Source organism: Ranitomeya imitator, chromosome 4 (genome assembly GCF_032444005.1).
Source record: "Ranitomeya imitator isolate aRanImi1 chromosome 4, aRanImi1.pri, whole genome shotgun sequence".
NCBI classification, from domain to species: Eukaryota; Metazoa; Chordata; class Amphibia; order Anura; family Dendrobatidae; genus Ranitomeya; species Ranitomeya imitator.
The window spans coordinates 522,593,980-522,616,934 of NC_091285.1; the positions used below are offsets into that span (position 1 = coordinate 522,593,980).

Below are 22,955 nucleotides of genomic sequence, written 5' to 3' on the forward strand. Positions count from 1 at the left end.
TCTCTCTTGGGCTCACTCCTCCAGAGTGGGTGGGCATTTTGGGACCAAGAGGACATCTGAGCTTCTGGCGAGAACATACTGGTGGCCGCATATGGCCCGAGATGTCAAGGACTATATTCAGGCATGCGTTTCTTGCGCCCAGAATCGGTCTCCTCGGCAACGGCCTGCTGGGTTGCTTTACCCTCTACCGGTGGCAGACAGGCCCTGGGAGATGGTCGGGATGGACTTTGTGGTGGGTCTACCCAAGTCGCGTGGCTGCTCCATTATTTGGGTTGTCACCGACCATTTCTCCAAGATGGTGCATTTGGTGCCGCTTCCTCGGTTACGCTCAGCACGGGCCTTGGCGGTGTTGTTCATTAAACACGTTTTCCGATTGCATGGTATGCCTGATAAGATTGTCAGCGATCGGGGTCCCCAGTTCGCATCTCGGTTTTGGAGAGAGCTCTGCCGTTTACTCAGCATAGAGTTAAATCTCTCCTCTGCATACCATCCCGAGACGAATGGGTTGGTGGAGAGAACCAACCAGACTCTGGTGACATATTTGCGACATTTCGTCTCTGCTAGGCAGGATGACTGGGCATCTTTGCTACCTTGGGCGGAATTTGCCTTGAACAACGCCGTAGCCGATTCCACTGGTCAAACTCCTTTTCTCCTTAATTACGGCCAGCATCCGCGTGTCCCTGTGCCCATGCCCGTGTCATCCACCGATTCTAGGGTGGCAGACTGGGCGGTGGAGGCACGTGACATCTGGGACCGCACACAGGATGCCATCCGGGCCTCCAAGGAGAGAATGAGGGTTTCGGCTGATACACACCGGCGCCCCGCTCCGGTCTTTGCTCCTGGCGACTTAGTGTGGCTCTCCGCCCGTAACATCAGGCTGCGAGTTGAGTCCACTAAGTTTGCTCCTCGCTACATTGGTCCGTTTAAGGTTCTGGAACAGGTCAACCCTGTGGTCTACCGTTTGGCTATTCCTCCACGCCTTAGTATCACCGATACTTTCCACGTTTCCCTCTTAAAGCCCGTTCATTTGTCCCGGTTTTCTGAGTCATCTGCTGGGACATCGGGTTCATCCACGGATGAGTTTGAGGTGAATGCTATTGTGGGGTGCAAGGCGGTACGTGGCAAGAAATTTTATCTGGTGGACTGGAAGGGTCACGGCCCTGAGGATAGAACCTGGGAGCCTGTGGAGCACATTCGGGCTCCGCTGCTTATCGCAGCTTTTGAGCGTAGTGAGGCTCAAGGAGGGGGGGCCCTAGGAGAGGGGGTAATGTTAGGAGTCGAGTTTCCTCTGCTGCACAGGGGGAATCTCGATCCGTGTCTGCTGCGGTCTCCCATTCGGTATCGGCCGCAGTGGGCTCTGCTCAGCGGAGACGTCACTCCCAGCGTCTCGCTGAGGCTGATTCGGTGCATAGGGTCACTACTGCCTTTTCTGGCTTTCCTATGGTACCCTGCACTGATCTGCGGCGAGCGAGCCTCTCTGGGACTAAGTCCTTGTTTACTCACACTGAGCATGCCCAGGGCAGGGTCTCCTATTGGAGGTCGAGGGCCACATGTTCGGTCACATGCTCAGGTGCTGCAGTACATTCCATTGGTCCTCCTGGAAGGTCCTGAAAGGGCAAAACATGCTCAGGTACTGCAGCACTTTCCATTGGTCCTTCTGGAAGGTCCTGAAAGGGCAAAAACTTCAGTAGCAGCTTTCTGTGCTGCAACTATATAAACTGCGCATGACCGCACGGCCATGCGCTAGTATTGTCTTGAAAATATATGTGTGTGTGTAGATGGATGTATGTCGAAGGATGAAAGCTCCTAAGTATTTCTCCCTAGTGTTGTTGTCTGTTTGCGGATGATGGTAGCTATCTAGCGCCCGACTAGCCATCAGCACAAAACACACATAACAGCGTCTAGTTCCTGTGACCGCCTGTACGGCGCCGTGCGCTTTCCTTACCCAAGCCTGGGTGGTTAGCGGCGTCCGTTAGTGCGGCACCGCACGCACTCTCGTGCCTTTATTTACTATTTCAATAGTTTCCTTACACACCCAGTTGCGGTGTTGTGTCAGCAGTGGTCTAATCGGACTTCAATCCTAGTTGGGGTTGTGTTCGCTGACTTATTGCTCGCGCTCTATGTGCGGTACCGCGGTCCTGTGACACAACAGGATCGCTTCCTTCACGCAGGGTGAAGTTAACCCTTGTATGTATACTTATAGTACCGCCATATAGTCCATCTTACTTAGCAGCAGGTACTTTCCTGCACGGTGGATCCCGGGTTGCGAACGCACCAATTCGATCTAATAAACTATATATTTGGTGCGTTCCGCCAACCCTAACACTGAGTCCCTTAAAATCTGTCTTTCTGAAATCTAACCTTGAAGTCTGAGTCTTCACAGATCTCAAGGAAGATGGCAAAGAAATGGACAGCATGTGACTTAAATATGAATGTCTGAGCAAAGTGATATTTCAGTTTTTCTTATTAAATTTGCAAAAAAAATTCTACATTTCTGCTTTTTTTTCAGTCAAGATGGGGTGCAGAGTGTACATTAATGAGAAAAAAAGTGAACTTTTTTGAATTTACCAAATGGCTGTACTGAAACAAAGAGTGAAAAATTTAAAGGGGTCTGAATACTTTCCGTACGCACTGTACATATACATGCATACATACACACACACATAATAAGAGTAGATGCTGAGAATTACACTATGTTTACAGGACAGGAGAAGTATACCCAGCTCCACAATACATGCTGGAATTAATTATATACACACACACACAACTCCACACTATGTACTATGCAAAAGTGTATATATATTACACGCAGCAGTATAACCAATATTATGTATATACAGCAGTCGCAGCATCACCTATATAATGTGTATAGACTGCTGGACAAACATTATATAGGTGATACTGCAATTATATACAGCAGTAGTAGTATCCCTTATGTATTGTATATACAGCAGTCTTTATAAATTATACAGGTGGTACTGTGACTGCTGTGTATAGCCGCAGTGTGTGTGTGTATATATACAGTGGGGGAAATAAGTATTTGATCCCTTGCTGATTTTGTAAGTTTGCCCATTGACAAAGACATGAACAGTCTATAATTTTAAGGGTAGATTAACCCTTTCTGACCTCGGATGGGATAGTACGTCCGAGGTCAGATACCGCGCTTTGATGCAGGGCTCCGGCGTTGAGCCGCATCAAAGCCGGGATATGTCAGCTGTTTTGAACAGCTGACATGTGCCCGCAATAGCGGCGGGTGAAATCGCGATTCACCCACCTCTATTAACTAGTTGAATGCCGCTGTCAAACGCTGACAGCGGCATCTAACTGGCGCTTCCGGCCGGGCGGCCGGAAATGAGCGCATCGCTGACCCCTGTCACATGATCGGGGGTCAGCGATGCTTCTGTATAGTAAACATAGAGGTCCCTGAGACCTCTATGGTTACTTATCCCCGGCAGCTGTGAGCGCCACCCTGTGGACGGCGCTCATAGCACACCTGCATTTCTGCTGCATAGCAGTGATCTAATGATCGCTGCTATGTAGCATAAGCGATCGAGTTGTGACAGCTTCTAGCCTCCTATGGAGACTATTGAAGCATGGCAAAAGTAAAAAAAAAAAGTAAAAAAAAATGTGAAAAAAATAAAAAAAATATAAAAGTTTAAATCACCCCCCTTTTGCCCCATTCAAAATAAATCAATAAAAAAAATCAAACCTACACATATTTGGTATTGCCGCGTTCAGAATCACCCAATCTATCAATAAAAAAAAGCATTAACCTGATCGCTAAGCAGCGTAGAGAGAAAAAAATTTGAAACGCCAAAATTACATTTTTTTGGTTGCCGCGACATTGCATTAAAATGCAATAACGGGCAATCAAAAGAACGTGTCTGCACCGAAATGGTATTATTAAAAACGCCAGCTCGGCACGTAACAAATAACCCTTCCACCAACCCCAGATCATAAAAAATAGAGACGTTACAGGTATCAGAAAATGGCGCAATTTTTTTTGCAAACTTTTGATTTTTTTTTCACCACTCAGATAAAAAATAGCCTAGTCATGTTAGGTGTCTATGAACTCAAAATAACCTGTAGAATCATAGTGGCAGGTCAGTTTTAGCATTTAGTGAACCTAGCAAAAAAGCCAAACAAAAAACAAGTGTGGGACTGCACTTTCACCGCACTTGGAATTTTTTTCCCATTTTCTAGTACACGACATGCTAAAACCAGTGATGTCGTTCAAAAGTACAACTTGTTTCGCAAAAAACAAGCCCTCACCTGGCCATATTGATGGAAAAATAAAAAAGTTATGGCTCTGGGAAGGAGGGGAGCGAAAAACAAACACGGAAAGCGGAAAATTCCAAGGTCATGAAGGGGTTAATAAGTATTTGATCCCCTACCAACCATTAAAGGTACATTCACACTCAGCAATTTTACAACGAGAACGACAACGATCCGTGACGTTGCAGCGTCCTGGATAGCGATCTCGTTGTGTTTGACACGCAGCAGCGATCTGGATGCCGCTGTGATACCGCTAGTCGGAGCTAGAAGTCCAGAACTTTATTTGTTCGTCAGGTCGGCGTGTATCATCGTGTTTGACATCAAAAGCAATGATGCCAGCAATGTTTTACATGGAGCTAACAACCAGCTACAATGATAAGTGAGTCGCCGTTACGTCACTGGATCGCTCCTGCATCGTTCTGGAGTTGCTGTGTTTGACGTCTCTACAGCGACCTAAACAGCGACGCTGCAGTGATCGACTCGTTGTCTATATCGCTGCAGCGTCGCTGAGTGTGACGGTACCTTAAGAGTTTTGGCTCCTACAGACCAGTTAGACACTCCTAATCAACTTGTTACCTCCATTAAAAGACAGCTGTCTTACATAGTCACCTTTATAAATGACTCCTGTCCACAGACTCAATTAATCAGTCAGACTCTAACGTCTACAACATGGGCACTGACCAGCGTCAGACAGAGAGAGGCTCAGGCACGGGTCCTGTGCATGCCGCGGTGACCTTTTCAAACTTCTACTTCAGCCCTGTGAGCATGTGCTCTCCTACTTGTTGGCTTTGACAAGGGCCCAAGCCGTGTGCGTAAGCACGAAAGAGGGCCGCGATCACGCACTGACGTGCCCCTTGTCAGTGCATTCATCAAAAGAGCGTGCGCACACAGGGCCTATGCAGAAGTTTGAAAGGGCCGATGGCCCATTTTGTAGCTCAGAGCAGCTGGCCCAGCTGGCATGTGCCTGCCTTGGCAGATTGCCAATCCAGGCCAGCCAGCAGATGACATGGCTCCCCAAACCATCACCGATTGTGGAAACTTCACACTAGATCACAAGCAGCTTGGATTGTGTGTCTCTCCACTTTTCCTCCAGACTCTGAAACCTTGATTTCCAAATGAAATTAAAAATTTACTTTAATCTGAAAACAACACCTTGGACTACTGAGCAACAGTCCAGCTCTTTTTCTCCTTGGCCCAGGTAAGACGCTTCTAGCATTGTCTATTGGTCATGAGTGGCTTGACACAAGGAATGCGACACTTGTAGCCCATGTCCTGGATACATCTGTGTGTGGTGGCTCTTGAAGCAATAACTCCAGCAGCAGTCCACTCCTTGTGAATCTCCCCCAAATTTTTTAATGACCTTTTCTTAACAGTCCTTTCAAGGCTGCGGTTATCCCAGTTGCATGTGCACCTTTTTCTACCACACTTTTCCACTCATATTTCCATTAATATGCTTGCTTACAGCACTCTGTGAACAACCAGCTTCTTTAGCAATGACCTTTTGTGGCTTACCCTCCTTGTGGAGTGTGTCAATGACTGCCTTCTGGTCATCTGTCAAGTGAGCAGTCTTCCCCATGAGTGTGGAGCCTACTGAAACAGACTAAATGCTTAGGAAGCCTTTGCAGGTGTTTCTTGTTAATTATTCCAATTTACTGAGATAATGACTTTTGGGTTTTCATTGGCTGTAAGCCATAATCATCAACATTAACAGAAATAAACACTTGAAATTATTATTATTTATTTATATAGCACCATTAATTCCATGGTGCTGCACATGAGAAGGGGTTACATACAAAGTTATAGATATCGTTTACAGTAAACAAATTTATGATGACAGACTGGTACAGTGGGGAGAGGACCCTGTCCTTGCGGACTTACATTCTACGTGATAATGGGGAAGAGACAGAAGGTCGGGGTGTGGCTATTGCAGGCTCTAAGTTTTCCTGAAGAGATGGGTTTTTCAGGTTCCATCTGAAGGACCCGAGACTGATGGATAATCAGACGTGTTGAGGCGTGGAATTCCAGAGGTTGGGGGATATTCGAGAGAAATCTTGGAGGCGGTTGTGTGAGGAACGAATAAGTGTGGAGGAGAGGAGGTCTTGAGAGGATCGAAGATTACGTGAGGGAAGATATTGGGAGATTAGTTCAGAGATATAGGAAGGGACAGGTTGTGGATGGCTTTGTAGGTTAGTGTTAGTAGTTTGAACTGGATTCATTGGGGAATTGGGAGCCAGTGGAGATATTGCAGATGGGAGGTACAAGGGAGTCGCGAGGAGAGAGGTGGATTAGTCGGGCAGCAGAGTTGAGGACAGACTGGAGAGGTGCAAGAGAGTTAGCGGGGAGGCCACAAAGGAGGGGTTGCAGTAATCAAGGCGGGAGACGAGGGCATGCATTTTAGAAGCATGAGGGCTAAGGAAGGGACGCATTCTGGAAATACACTGCTCAAAAAAATAAAGGGAACACTTAAACAACAGAATTTAACTCCAAGTAAATCAAACTTCTGTGAAATCAAACTGTCCACTTAGGAAGCAACACTGTTTGACAATCAATTTCACATGCTGTTGTGCAAATGGAATAGACAACAGATAATAATAATTATAATAATAATTTTTATTTATATAGCGCCAACATATTCCGCAGCGCTTTACAAATTATAGAGGGGACTTGCACAGACAATAGACATTACAGCATAACAGGAATACAGTTCAAAACAGATACCAGGAGGAATGAGGGCCCTGCTCGCAAGCTTACAAACTATGAGGAAAAGGGGAGACACGAGAGGTGGATGGTAACAAATGCTATAGTTATTCGGACCAGCCATAGTGTAAGGCTCGGGTGTTCATGTAAAGCTGCATGAACCAGTTAACTGCCTAAGTATGTAACAGTACAGACACAGAGGGCTATTAACTGCATAAAGTGAATGAGAACATTTTTTTTTTTTTTTAAATAGGCCACACAGGGATCCTTACATTAATGCATTGAGGCGGTAGGCCAGTCTGAACAAATGAGTTTTTAGGGCACGCTTAAAACTGTGGGGATTGGGGATTAATCGCATAAACCTAGGTAGTGCATTCCAAAGAATCGGCGCAGCACGTGTAAAGTCTTGGAGACGGGAGTGGGAGGTTCTGATTAACATGAACAGATGTAAATTATTGGCAATTATCAAGACACACTCAATAAACAAGTGGTCCTTCAGGTGGGGCCACAGACCACATCTCAGTACCAATGCTTTCTGGCTGATGTTTTGGTCACTTTTGAATGTTGGTTGTGCTTTCACACTCATGGTAGAATGTGAAGGACTCTACAACCCACACAAGTGGCTCAGGTAGTGCAGCTCATCCAGGATGGCACATCAAGCTGTGGCAAGAAGGTTTGCTGTGTCTGTCAGTGTAGTGTCCAGAGGCTGCAGGCACTACCAGGAGACAGGCCAGTGCACAAGGAGATGTGGAAGGGGCCGTAGGAGGGCAACAGCCTAGCAGTAGGACCGCTACCTCAGCCTTTGTTCAAGGAGGAACAGGAGGAGCGCTGCCAGAGCCCTGCAAAATGACCTCCAACAGGCCACAACCACAAATGTGCATGTGTCTGCACAAATGGTTAGAACCCGACTCCATGAGGATGTTCTGACTGCCTGACTTCCACAGATTGGGGTTGTGCTCACAGCCCAACACCGTACAGGACGCTTAGCATTTGCCACAGAACACCAGGATTGGCATATTTGCCACTGGCGCCCTGTGCTCTTCACAGATGAAAGCAGGTTTACACTGAGCACATGTGACAGTTGTGACAGAGTCTGGAGATGCCGTGGAGAGTGATCTGCTGCCTGCAACATCCTTCAGCATGACCGGTTTGGCTGTAGGTAAATAATGGTGTGGGGTGGCATTTCTTTGGAGGGCCGCACAGCCCTCCATGTGCTCGCCAGAGGTAGCCTGACTGCCATTAGGTACCGAGATGAGATCCTCAGACCCTTTGTGAGACCATATACTGGTGCGGTTGGCCCTGGGTTCCTCCTAATGCAGGACAATGCCAGACCTCATTTGGCTGGAGTGTGTGAGCGGTTCCTGAGGTCATACAGGCACATGGAGGCCACACACACTACTCATCATCATTTTCTTGTCTTGAGGCATTTCCACTGAAGTTGGATAAGCCTGTAACTTCAATTTCCACTTTGATTTTGAGCATCATTCCAACTCCAGACTTTCGTGGGATATTAGTTGTGATTTACGTTGATGATTTTTAGGTTTTATTGTTCTCAACACATTCCACTATGTAATGAATAAAGATTTAAAACTGGAATATTTCATTCAGTGATATCTAGGATGCGGGATTTTAGTGTTCCCTTTATTTTTTTGAGCAGTGTATTTTTGAGTTGGAGGTGACAGGAGGTGGGAAGAGTTTGGACCTGCGGTTTGAAGGACAGGGCAGAGTCAAGAGTTACTCCGAGGCAACGAATTTCAGGTGCGGGAGCGATCGTGATGCCATTTACCATAATAAATAGGTTGGGTAGGGGAGATACGCGAGATGGAGGAAAGATGATGAGTTTGTTTTTTTCTACATTGAGTTTTAAGAAGCGAGAGGTGAAGCAGGAAAGCAGGATATGGCTGATAGACACTACGGGATTCTGGACAGCAGAGAGGTGATATCAGGGCCAGAGAAGTAGATCTGAGTGTCATCCGCTTACAGGTGGTACTGGAAGCCATGGGACTTTGAGTTGTCCTAGGCCAAGGGTATATATGGAAAAAAGTAGGGGCCCCAGGACAGAGCCTTGAGGGGCTCCAACAGAGAGAGGGCGGGATGAGGAGGTGGTGTGGGAGTGGGAAATGCTAAATGTGCGGTCGGAAAGGTATGAGGCAATCCATAACAGGGCAAGGTCTTTTATGCCAAGGGAAGAAAGAATCTGTAAATCTGAAATAGATCACTCTGTAATAGCTCTATATAATATATGAGTTTCACTTTTTATATTGAAGAACTGAAATTAACTTTTTGATGATATTCTAATTTTGTGAGAAGCACTTGTATTATAGTGAGTCCTCTGCATATACTATATACTGTACATGTACAGCCACTCTCTAGACCTCTTGTCCCCTATTACTTCAGCTCGTAGGTGTACAGTGGGGGATATACTATAGTATCACAATCTCTCACCTATAAAACATCCTATCCCATGGAAATGCCATAAATGGTTAATATTGGCATACTCCTTTAGTTAAAAAAATATCTTTATGGTCCTATTTTCACAGTTTTTTTCAGAAGATATCAACATTAAAAATTAAAATCTAGCTGCAAAAGCACTGCTGATGCATCATCAGTTCAGTCTATCAGTGCCTTCCGTTACATATTGGCAGGAGACTATGCCAGCTTTCAGGAGCACAGTCACATACTGGCATAATCATCACTTTAGATAGCATTTGTTGCTAGGCAGTGAGAAGAATGTATTCTGCGACTACTTGATAAATACAGCACAGAAGAAAATGTTCATTAGGGAAGAACTCACTAATGAATTATTGTAAATGTTAATTCTGTTATGAATAAGGTATAATGAATGTTAATAATCGTAACTGACAGATGTGTGCCTTGCGCAGGCGTGTACTATGGAGGACAGAGAATGAACTTCAATCCAATATTGCAGCCAGCATGCAGCCAGCGGGTAAGGAAAGGGTGAATCAAACACCCGAAAACCCCGCCCCTATGGCTGAAAATTGTTCCCTCCAAATTCAGGTGACAGAGTCCCTTTAATGTTCATCCTAATATGAGGATTAAATATCCATTCTGACATGGATCTTCAAAATAGCTAGCTTTATCGAGTCTAAGTGTCCTAGGTAAAACATGCCTTAGTCCTAGTGAAAGAATCCTAGGTAAAAATGTCCTAATCCTAGTGAAAGAGTCCTAGGTAAAAATGTCCTAGTCTTAGTGAAAAAGGCCTAGGAAAAAATGTCATAGTCCTATTGAAAGAGTCCTAAGTAGTGTTGAGCGATACCGTCCGATACTTGAAAGTATCGGTATCGGATAGTATCGGCCGATACCCGAAAAATATCGGATATCGCCGATACCGATATCCGATACCAATACAAGTCAATGGGACATCAAGTATCGGAAGGTATTCTCATGGTTCCCAGGGTCTGAAGGAGAGGAAACTCTCCTTCAGGCCCTGGGATCCATAGGGATGTGTAAAATAAAGAATTAAAATAAAAAATATTGATATATTTACCTCTCCGGCGGCCCCTGAACTCAGCGCGGGTAACCGGCAGGCTTCGTTGTTCAAAATCAGCGCTTTTAGGACCTGAGAATCACGTCCCGGCTTCTGATTGGTCGCGGGCCGCCCATGTGACCGCCACGCGACCAATCACAAGCCGCGACGTCACCGCAAGCTATTAACGCGCTCATTTTTAAAAATGAGCGCGTTAATGGCTTTCAAAGACGTAGCGGCTTGTGATTGGTCGCGGCCACGCGACCAATCACAAGCCGCGACGTCACCGCAAGCTATTAACGCGCTCATTTTTAAAAATGAGCGCGTTAATGACTTTCAAAGACGTAGCGGCTTGTGATTGGTCGCGTGGCCGCGGTGGCGGTCACATGGGCGGCCCGCGACCAATCAGAAGCCGGGACGTGATTCTCAGGTCCTAAAAGCGCTGATTTTGAACAGCGAAGCCTGCCGGTTACCCGCGCTGAGTTCAGGGGCCGCCGGAGAGGTAAATATATCAATATTTTTTATTTTAATTCTTTATTTTACACATCTCTATGTATCCGATACCGATACCCGATACCACAAAAGTATCGGATCTCGGTATCGGAATTCCGATACCGCAAGTATCGGCCGATACCCGATACTTGCGGTATCGGAATGCTCAACACTAGTCCTAAGTAAAAAATGTCCTACTCCTAGTGAAAGAGTCCTAGATAAAAATGCCCTAGTACTAGTGAAAGAGTCCTAGGTAAAAATGTCCTAATGCTAGTGAAAGAGTCCTAGATAAAAATGTTATAGTGTGAAATCTGGGGACAGATTCCCTATAAGTGATTGGAGGTAGGATATAAAGGAGGATGGGAAATTATTGCCCATTTTATGTTCTATATTATACGTGCATGCTGTTTCTTGTCTGATAATGTTAAAATACAACAGGAAATATGATGTTAGGTCATATAATGTCTGATTACTATATACCGTACTTATTGCTCTGGTCATGTGTGCTAAAGAAATCACTTTTATATATTTTTTACTCTATTTATACAGATGTTTTGGTGGTTTTGAATTTTGAAGCCCTTAGTTGTGCATTTTGATCAATAATTTACTAAGATGAATTATTCAGAGAGTTATTGATTAAATAAGGTTTGATTGTTCTTGCTATTCCCAATTGTTTATCTCCTGCAGCTACATACATGAAGCAGCAGAAAGGATATCTTTCCAGGGATTCAAGCCTGTAGTCAAGCAGTGCTGTCAGAAAAAAAAAAAGAAATCGTTCAGGGACGCTGCAGGGATTTGATAACTCACATTGGCTCAGTGTGATGACATTAGCCATCACAAATTGCAAAAATAATTGTCAAGGATTCTCTTAAAAATTATAGGATTTATGAATAGAGCGAGATAATTGTACTGCTTGATTGTCTAAGTTATTGCTGTCTAGATAGAGACAGATAGATTATAGCTAGATAGATGCATGATAGATAGATAGATAGATAGATAGAGACAGTCAGACAGATAGATTATAGCTCGATAGATGCATGATAGATAGATAGATAGATAGATAGATAGATAGATAGAGACAGTCAGACAGATAGTTGATAGCTAGATAGATGCATGATAGATAGATCGATCGATCGATCGATTGATAGATGATAAATAGGTAGATAGATGATAGAAAGATAGATAGAAAGATAGATGATAGATAGAAAGACTGATAGATTTGAGATCAATCAATATATGGACAGCAGGATAGAGGGGATTTGCTTCTGTGATATTATAGTGGCACTATACTTTTTTATATATTTTTTTCACATATTTTATTTCTTTTCACATAAGCACAGGGTTTCCAATTTTTGGAAACTTCCAGTGGAAAATCTGTCTATGATGTAAGGGCTTGGGTGTTGGCCATCACAAAAGTAGGTCAGCATCTAAAGTAAACAGCAGGTTCTGGCAATAGGTCCTCACAGTCTTAATGACTTCTGAAGAATGAACGCTGCTGGAAGACAAAGGCTGGACGACAAACTGATTTAGACATTGCTGTCATTAATTTCACCTAAAGCTTCTTCAGATGACTCAGTCTCATCAAATGTTACATTACGCTGATAATAATTTATGCATTGATTTACTGTGAGGGACCAACTGTAGAATGATTTTTCCAGGTCATTAACTCTTGTCTAAGTGATACCCTGGGCCCTAGGGCTATAATAACAGTGCAGGGAGGACCATGTCCCGTGTAATTCAGTCTCACCCAAGGGACAGCTGAGACCCATAACAGTGTCACAGAAAGCTAACGCAAGACTCTATTTTTGTTTAATTAACAAATTAATATAAATAACATATCTTCCCATCTTATTTTTCATGACTATTACCGGTAATTATATTCCTGCTTCTACAATCCATATATCTCTATGTTTAGAAATCTATTACACCTCTTTATGTCTGTCTAGCTATTTATTATCTATTATCTATCTATCTCAAATCTTTCTATTTTGCTACCTATTAATAGCCTCTATCTACAGTATCTGTCTATTCCTCTGTCTGTCTAGCTCTTTATCTCATCTGTTTCTGTCTATCTGGCTATTCATTATATATCTTTCTGCCTGTTCACCTATTCCTCTGTCCTTCTCTTTAATTAAAATCGTTCTGCCTATTTAGCCAATTGTTATCTACAGCTCTGGCAAAAATTAAGAGACCACTGCAAAATGTTCAGTTTCTCAGATTTTTCTCTCTATAGGTATATTTTTATGTAAAATGTACATTTTTCTTTTTTTCAATAAACTACTGACAACATGTCTACGAATTGCCAAGCAATAAATCTACTTGTACTTGATAATATTTATCTCTTTGATATCCATCTGACCTTGTATGATTCTAACTTTTCAATCTATCTATCTAGAAATAAATCAATAAATGGATTAATCCTAGACTCCCTTTTTCTTAAAAAAACCAACAGCAAACAACTCCCCATCCCATTCTGCAACCAATTTTAGAGGCATGGAAGAAATTAGTTTATCCAAAAAGAGGCACTAGTAAATTTGACTCTTTGAAGAATCTCTCCTTACCCCTCATATGTTCTCTATTTGGACATAATATTGATCCCTTTTGGGCAACAAAAGGCATTAATAAACTAAGAGACCTTCTCATTGACTCAAAATGCCAACCATTTAACCACTTTAAAAACAAGTATGATTTTCCCTGCTCTCTTTTTTGTCAATATTTGATGTTAAAAGATAGTATTAACAAGTTCCTGAAAATTGCCCCGCGTATATCTGAGGCGGCCGCCAATCTGATCAATAATATTGACCATTGTATTTTTTGGATTGTGAAATACATATATAATTGGATTAACAATTGCTCGGAGTTTATCAAAACCCAAAACATAATTAAGTGGGAATCAGAACTCCATTTAAATCCCAACACTACAGACTGGGAGGTGGCATTCTCTACATCCCTCGCCTCCTCTATTGCTATATCCCTCCAAGAGACCCACCATAAAATTTGGACTCGCTGGTACTATACCCCCGCCAGACTGGCAAAAATTAATCAATCTCATTCCTCAGATTGCTGGAGGGGTTGTGGTCTACGTGATAGTTTAATCCATATTTTGTGGCAATGCCCATACATCAGACCCTTATGGACAAATATATCTAATTTAATTAATAAAATTCACTCTACAGATATCACGCTATTATTATTATTATTATTATTATTTATTATTATAGCGCCATTTATTCCATGGCGCTTTACATGTGAGGAGGGGTATACATAATAAAACAAGTACAATAATCTTGAAAAATACAAGTCACAACTGGTACAGGAGGAGAGAGGACCCTGCCCGCGAGGGCTCACAATCTACAAGGGATGGGTGAGGATACAGTAGGTGAGGGTAGAGCTGGCCGTGCAGCGGTTTGGTCAATCGGTGGTTACTGCAGGTTGTAGGCTTGTCGGAAGAGGTGGGTCTTCAGGTTCTTTTTGAAGGTTTCGATGGTAGGCGAGAGTCTGATATGTTGTGGTAGAGCATTCCAGAGTAGGGGGGATGCACGAGAGAAATCTTGTATGCGATTGTGGGAAGAGGAGATAATAGGGGAGTAGAGAAGGAGATCTTGTGAGGATCGGAGGTTGCGTGCAGGAAAGTACCGGGAGACGAGGTCACAGATGTATGGAGGAGACAGGTTGTGGATGGCTTTATATGTCATGGTTAGGCTTTTGTACTGGAGTCTCTGGGTGATGGGGAGCCAGTGCAGGGATTGACAGAGGGGAGAGGCCGGGGAATAGCGGGGGGACAGGTGGATTAGTCGGGCAGCAGAGTTTAGAATAGATTGGAGGGGTGCAAGAGTGTTAGAGGGGAGGCCACAGAGCAGGAGGTTACAGTAGTCAAGGCGGGAGATGATGAGGGCATGGACTAGGGTTTTTGCAGATTCTTGGTTTAGGAATGTGCGGATCCGTGAAATATTTTTGAGTTGGAGGCGGCAGGAAGTGGAAAGGGTTTGGATATGTGGTTTAAAGGAGAGATCAGTGTCAAGGATTACCCCAAGACAGCGGGCTTGTGGGACTGGGGAGAGTGGGCAGCCGTTTACTGTAATGGATAGGTTCGTTGGGGAGATCGCGTGAGATGGGGGAAAGATGATGAATTCTGTTTTGTCCATGTTAAGTTTTAGAAATCTAGTGGAGAAGAAGGATGAAATAGCAGACAGACATTGAGGGATTCTGGTTAGTAGGGAGGTGATATCTGGTCCAGAGATGTAGATCTGTGTGTCGTCAGCATAGAGATGATACTGAAAGCCGTGAGATTCTATGAGCTGTCCCAGGCCAAAGGTGTAGATGGAGAAGAGCAGGGGTCCTAGAACTGAGCCTTGCGGGACTCCGACAGATAGGGGGCGAGGTGAGGAGGTGGTGTGTGAGTGGGAGACGCTGAATGTACGGTCAGTTAGGTATGATGAGATCCAGGATAGGGCCAATTCTGTGATGCCAAGGGATGAGAGGGTCTGCAGCAGCAGGGAATGGTCCACTGTGTCAAAGGCAGAGGACAGGTCCAGGAGGAGGAGGACAGAGTAGTGTCGCTTGCTCTTGGCGGTTAATAGGTCATTGGTGACCTTAGTTAGGGCAGTTTCAGTGGAGTGGTGTGACCGGAAGCCTGATTGAAAGCGGTCGAAGAAGGAGCAGGAAGATAGATGGGAGGACAGTTCAATATGGACATGTTGTTCCAGTAGTTTTGAGGCAAAGGGGAGAAGTGATATAGGGCGATAGCTAGATACAGAGGATGGGTCAAGAGAGGGCTTTTTGAGGATAGGTGTGATTGTGGCATGTTTAAAGCTTGAGGGGAAAATGCCAGTTGTTAGTGATAGGTTAAAGAGATGGGTTAGGGTTGGGATGAAGACTGTGGTGAGGTTTGGGATGAAGTGGGATGGGAGTGGGTCAAGTGCACAGGTGGTGAGATGCGATCTTGAGAGTAGAGTGGAGAGTCCGTCTTCTGTAATGGTGGAGAAGTTGGTTTTGGAGGTGGAGGGCTGGGTAGTTGGGAGGAAGGGTTCTGGGGGTTGTTTACTAAAATTGTCTCTGATGTTCTCAATTTTCTGCTTGAAAAATGAGGCGAAGTCTTCAGCTGAGATGAGTGGGGAGGGAGGAGGTGCTGGGGGACGGAGGAGAGAGTTGAAGGTGTTGAATAACTGTTTGGGGTTGTGAGACAGGGAGGATATGAGAGATGAGAAGTAGGTTTGTTTTGCTGTGGCGAGCATGGTTTTGAAAGCAGTGAGGGACTGTTTGAATGCGATGAAGTGCTCGATGGAGTGGGATCTTTTCCATCTGCGCTCAGCAGCTCTGGAAGCTCGCCTCAGTTCTTTTGTCATGCTGGTGTGCCAGGGTTGTCTGTTGATTTTGCGAGCTTTGGTATGTGTGAGAGGGGCAAGAGATTCCAAAGCTGCAGCTATTGTGGTGTTATATAGAGTGGCAGCATCATCCGCATTGTGTAGGGAGCTTATGTCTGTGAGAGGGAGGAGGGATTCAGAGAGTGAGTGAAGATCAAGGTGTTTAAGATTTCTGCGAGGGTGTGAGAGTTTGTGGGGTGGGGGTTGTAGACAAGGAGTGGAAAGGGAAGAGAATGTAAGTAGGTTGTGGTCAGAAAGAGGAAGAGGTGAGTTTGAGAGGTTAGATAGGGAGCAGAGGCGGGTGAGAATGAGGTCCAGTGTGTGACCATCTTTGTGGGTGGCTGTAGAAGACCATTGAGTGAGGCCAAAGGAGGAAGTGAGAGATAGAAGTTTAGTGGCAGCTGAGAGGGAAGTGTCAATGGGGATGTTGAAGTCGCCCATGATGATAGTGGGGATGTCAGCGGCGAGGAAGTGGAGTAGCCAGGTGGTGAAGTGGTCGAAGAAGGTGGTGGCTGGCCCTGGGGGACGGTAGATGACAGCCAGTTGGAGGTTGGAGGGGGAGTAGATGCGCACAGAGTGCACCTCAAAGGAAGGGAGGATAACAGAGGGTGGCAGTGGGATTGGGGTGAAGGAGCAGTTATCTGACAGGAGAAAACCAACTCCTCCGCCATGCTTGCTGCTGGGGCGGGGTGTGTGAGAAAGGTGGAAGCCACCGTAAGAAAGTGCCGCAGGGGAGGCTGTGTCAGAAGGGGTGAGCCAGGTTTCAGTGATGCCGAGGAAGGAGAGTTTGTTATTGATAAAGAGGTCATGGATAAATGGAAGTTTATTGCAGACAGAGCGTGCGTTCCATATCACCACAACTGGCTCTGCTGTCTCTGGATACCCAATCAATCTCACCATCCCTGGTCGCGATTATTATTCACATCCTCTTTATTACCAAAAATTCTATTATTTATTATTGGAAGAGATCAGACCCCCCTTTGTTCCAGGATATTGTGGATAAGATTCACACTCATAACTCTTATGAACATAAGTTGGCCCTGACTGACAATAAATGTGAAAAATACTCCAGAAAATGGTCCAGATGGATAGAACTATTCCCCCGAGCATAATATTGTACTGTTTCTATGTATTCGCATAGTTGTTATTTTAGTGCATATTTAAGGACTTGCAGGTCCTTCATGTTCCCTTCTTTCACTTTTTGTCACTATCCCCTTTTCCTCCCCTCCTTCCCTTATTACAAACTTTAAAATGTTCAATAAAAAGTTTGGAAATGAAATAAATCAAGGCAGCACCAGCAAAAAAAAATGGGAGCAGGGGTGCAGAGCCTCCCAGGCACAAACCAATCCTCCATTTCCACTATATGAATTGTTTAGGTTAGTAATTAGAAAAGTATATTAAGTCTCTGTCACGGGTTTACCGCGACAGAGAGGAGCCAGAAGACCGCAGCGTCTGATTTCTCCTACTCCTGCATTGATTAGAAGCACTTCACCTTCTTATTAAACAGTGTTAATTTCTTTGGGCAGTGCAGGGGTTAATCTGCTCAGTTGAGAGCTCTTGGAGCTAAGGCTGTCAGCTGTGCACTGTTAGCCACTCCCATCTAATATATAAAGCTGAATGTGTGTGTGTGTATGTATGTATGTGTGTATGTGTGTATGTCCGGGATTTGCATCTGCACCGTCGCAGCTACAGCCACAAAATTTTGTACAGTCACACGTCTGGACCCCGAGAGCGTCATAGGCTATGTTGTGAGGCGAAATTTTAACCCCACACTTTCCAATTCACCAAACAATTTTGCCCTATCTACATAATGGGGAAAAAGTGAAAGGAAAAGTGTTGGAGGCGTGGCAGCTACAGAAACAAAATTTTGCACAGTCACACATCTGGACCCCGAGAGCGTCATAGGCTATGTTGTGAGGCGAAATTTTAACCCCACACTTTCCAATTCACCAAACAATTTTGCCCTATCTACATAATGGGGAAAAAGTGAAAGGAAAAGTGTTGGAGGCAAATTGACAGCTGCCAGATGTGAACAAGGGGGACTTAGAGAATGAGAGCGATGGCACCAAAGAGTATACACCATACAGTTGCTAAGGTGGGGCCCCGACATGGGATACTCACCACACACGGGGATATGAACACACACACAAAATGCGCCACACACTACCACGTGCTTGAACACATATACCACCCTCAGCACACATTTCACCACACATACACCAACCTCGCCACATAAAAGTTGAAACACAAAAGTCACCGCTCAAAACTCGCCACACGCAAAATTCGCCACATGCAAAACTAGGCTCACGCAAAACTAGCCACACGTGCAAAACTCACCTTATGGAAAACTCACCACACGCAAAACTTGCAAACGTGGAAAAATTGCCACACATGCAAAAGTTGCCTCACAAAACTTGCACATACTCAAAACGCACCACACATAAAACTCGCCACGCGCAAAACTCGCCATGCGCAAAACTTGCTGTACACAACTTGCTATAGTAACCTGTCACATGCAACTCGACTCACAAAAAGTTGCTACACGCATGTCGCCACACAAAACTCATCTCACAAAAGTCGCTATATGCATGTCGCCACACGCAACTCAACACACACAACTTGACACATGAAACTCGCCCTAATACACACACAAGTCTGGTATTATCCTTCAAAAATAAAAATCTGATTAATAAGCAGACAAACTACAAGAGCAACAAATGCACCATATAGGAAATATGGCAGCTGTCAGTCACATGACCTGTCTATTATGTGTATGTGTGAGCTAATATATACTGCCAGGGGGAGGGCTTCCTGTTGGCTGGGGATTTATCAGGCTGCCAATTTAGCTTATAAATACTGAGGTATGCAAATTGTCTCTTCAGAGAGGAAGAGGACTAAAACTCTAGTGCCACCTATTGGAAGTAGCAATCCTAACAGTCAATGTCGACTCTTTAACGAGCCTTGTCACATGACTTAGGATAATAGCCAAACCAGAATCTCAATTTGCAGACACTGTGTTTCGGGGTACTGCCCCTTGTCAGTGCAAAGTGGAGATCTGGTTTGGCTGATTGAGAGGCGTCTGACCGGGATCCAAGAAGTATTGTTTCTCCTTGCGGAGAGTTACATGATAAGCATGTCGAGGTGAGGAGTCTTAAAGCCGCAATGCTCCTCTGGGAAATATGCAAATTGTCTCTTCAGAGAGGAAGAGGACTAAAACTCTAGTGCCACCTATTGGAAGTAGCAATCCTAACAGTCAAAGTCGACTCTTTAACGAGCCTTGTCACATGACTTAGGATGATAGCCAAACCAGAATCTCAATTTGCAGACACTGTGTTTTGGGGTACTGCCCCTCGTCAGTGCAAAGTGGAGATCTGGTTTGGCTGATTGAGAGGCGTCTGACCGGGATCCAAGAAGTATCGTTTCTCCTTGCGGAGAGTGACATGATAAGCATGTCGAGGTGAGGAGACTTAAAGCCGCAATGCTCTTCTGGAAAATATGCAGATTGTCTCTTCAGTGCGGAAGAGGACTAGATAGAACTTCACTGCACTGACGAGGGGCAGTACCCCGAAACACAGGTATATACTATTTACAGGAAAGATAACATACAGGTATATACTATATACAGGGGAGATGACATACAGGTATATACTATATACAGGAGATGACATACAGGTGTATACTATATATAAGGGAGATGACAAACATGTATATACTGAGGGGAAAATGAGAGGTGTGAGGTGAAAATGAAAAGGTGTGAGTGCAAAATGAGAGGAGTGAGGGAAAATAGTGGAGTGATCGGAAAATGACAGATGTGAGGTCGAAATGACAAGTGTTAGGGGGGAATGAGAGGAGTGAGGGGGAATAAGAGGAGTGAGGGGGAAAATAAGAGGAGTGAGGGGGAAAATAAGAGAAGTGAGGGGGAAATGGGAGGTGTGAGGGAGAAAATGAGAGATGTGAGGGGGAAAATGACAGGCATGATGGGAAAACAAGAGAAGTGAGGTGCTATAACTAACCACAGATATTTACTATGCCCAGGCAACGCCGGGCTCTTCCGCTAGTCTTCTATATAATCTGGGTCCTGACTAACACACATGGTCAGAACTAGCTTAGGCCAGGTTCACATTAGCATTCGGGGGCTTTGCGGAGGGTGGTTTATTTCCTCCGTTAAGCTCCACCTACTTCCACATACTTCTGCATTCCTGTACGGACGGCGGGCGCATCAAAACAATGCATCCACATACATCTGCATACATCCGCATGTCCTGCATACCCAATGCTAAAGATAGGTACGCGGGACGCAAGCAGAAGTATGCAGAAGTAGGCGGAGCTTAACGGAGGACTTACGCAGTCCTCCACAAAGCCTCCAAGCGTTAATGTGAACTTAGCCTTATGCTGCATGGCTAAGTTATTTGGTTATTTGAGTAGTCTGTTGGTGGATTTATCTGTGAGAGTTGCTTGGTTTTGTGAGTGTGATAATACCCTTTCTTCTGCTACTTTGGTTTTACCCCATCCTCCACTCCCTGTTGCATACCTCTGTTATATGTGGGTGTATATTTGTATGTTTGGTATTTTCCATTATCCCTGTTCGTATTACCTTGTTAGTCTGGTTTGTGTACTACAGTGCACTACTACTCCCCTCTCCCCTCGCTGGGGGAATGCCACAGACTGGAGTGGATTGAGGAGCTAAGGCAAGGTACGTGGCCACTGCATCTTCACTTTCAGAAGTAACCCGGGAACAAGGTGAGCTAGGGCACCCCCTAGCATTAGGAACAGGGAAGGAGCCCCTGGTTACGGAACACCCGATAACAAAGTTTTGACAGTCTGTAGGCCTTTGTAATCATTGCTTGTTAAAAGTAGCAGCAGGGTCCATATCAGCCAGTAATAATATTGCTTTAAGTATCAAACTTTGAATAGAAAAATGACAAGTGAAATCTGTTTTGTTTGTTTTTTTGAGCCAAGGGGATGGGGGTCAAGGTTAATGTTATCCCTATATACATGACATCTGTCCCAAACAGAGTAGTATATGACTTTTGCAATAATTCACAACTATTTGGACTGTGGAATGACATTGAATTTAATTAAACATCAAAGTTGTTGCTGCGTCTGGCTGTTCGACTCCAAACCGTTTCTATATATGTACGATGAATAGTAATATGAATTTGACGTAACTGTAATATCCCAGGCTATGGTCACATTGTGTTTTACCCAACTATTGAGCCTGTGTCAGGAGCTTCTATATGGAGCCCTAAACAATGGGATTTGCACGTAAAGCGTGGTGGAGCTACTCACTGTATTAAGCCATAAGTCGTCTATTACTACTACTGTTCCCGCTTTGTTCCATCTTACTCCCTTCATTTAGCACACCACCCCATTGGTGTTTGTGAGGCTCATGTTATTTTCAAGAGCTGCTTAGCAGCGTACTTTGTTTGGCCGTATTCACTCTCACTTTGTACTCCGCCTAGCGCTCTGTTCGTCTTTTTAGTCATACACAAAAGTGCAGTCTACTACATTTTGTGACAGCATAACAAATTCGAATACTCCTGGAATGGAGGTCAGGCGGAGTACAAAGCATTTCTGCCTCACTATAGTGAATGATTCTGTCTGAGTTCTGTCCAAATCTCATTTTTTGTGGTTTCTTACGGAAGCCCCTGACAAAGTCTGTAACGTAGGGTAAAACATAATGTGTGCATAGCATTAGATTGATTTTTTTTTTACAGGACAAATGATTATTCATCATATTTTGGCATTCGGTGAATGGAAATATAGATAAATTAGTGGTCACAATGGCAGGCAATTTTCTGTACTGCTTGTCAGCAATTACACAATCAGCCTAAGCCCCAGCCGAAAACAGAAAATAATAAATTGCGTTTAACCAAATTACTTTCAACGCTTTAGGTTTAGCGTCAATTCCCGTTTATTGGTTTAGTATTAGGGAAGATTCTGAAGTTTTCTAGACTTGACCATACGGTCCGGGTCAAAGTAAATATTAAACATTTTTTATATTCTTTTCTTTATTATGCATCTGGTCTAGGAGCGATCTAAGAGTGTAGCCATGAAATATTAAAGGTGAGTGTGATCTAGGGGGTGATCAGATGTGTGAGATGTGGCGGATTATGGGTTAAGTCTGCCTGGTGCATTGTGGAGTGGGTGTCAGAGAGGCAGGGCTCCTCCCTGGTTTGCTTTCAGAGAGCAGCTGCCTTGTGCTGGCTCTTCTCTACCATTGTACCACTGCACATCTCTCCCTGTTTTCACTATTTTACTTATTTTTTTTTTAAACTCCCAATCTAAAGACGCTTTGTGTAATCTTCAGCTTCCCTGGCACCTCCGGCAGTGACTGACACTACTCTGGACTCCTGGTACAGAATGGTATGTTGTAAAATGGCTCTTCCCACTGTACGATTGTACTGTTAGATGGATGACTTGTATCTTGTAATTGTATCTCATAGCTGAAGAACTTAATGTCACAATAACCTGGACCTTTACGCCTTTCATGCTGCCTCTCTGTAGAATTAGAGTGTTAATGTAGTTGTAATCTGAGATTAGCTGCCGTCTGCATTTAAGAAGCCTTGCGCTAAAAACAGATTAATTGAAGCTCTCTCCTGCTCATGCGAATGTTATGTCTGGCTGTTTTCATCCAGCTG

The 22,955-nt window shown here is 44.3% G+C and overlaps 1 protein-coding gene across 2 annotated transcripts in view; it reads left to right on the forward strand.

Annotated features, from left to right (window-relative positions):
* MAP1A (microtubule associated protein 1A) overlaps positions 1-22,955 on the forward strand; it is a 362,456-nt gene that overhangs the window by 213,957 nt on the left and 125,544 nt on the right. The window contains exon 1 of one of the 2 annotated variants that reach the window (XM_069766124.1): positions 22,460-22,680. The exons of the other annotated variant lie outside the window; for it this stretch is intronic. The gene's annotated coding sequence lies outside the window, so the exon portion shown is untranslated. Of the gene's footprint in view, positions 1-22,459; positions 22,681-22,955 lie in introns of those variants that run through there. 2 annotated transcript variants of the gene reach the window in all.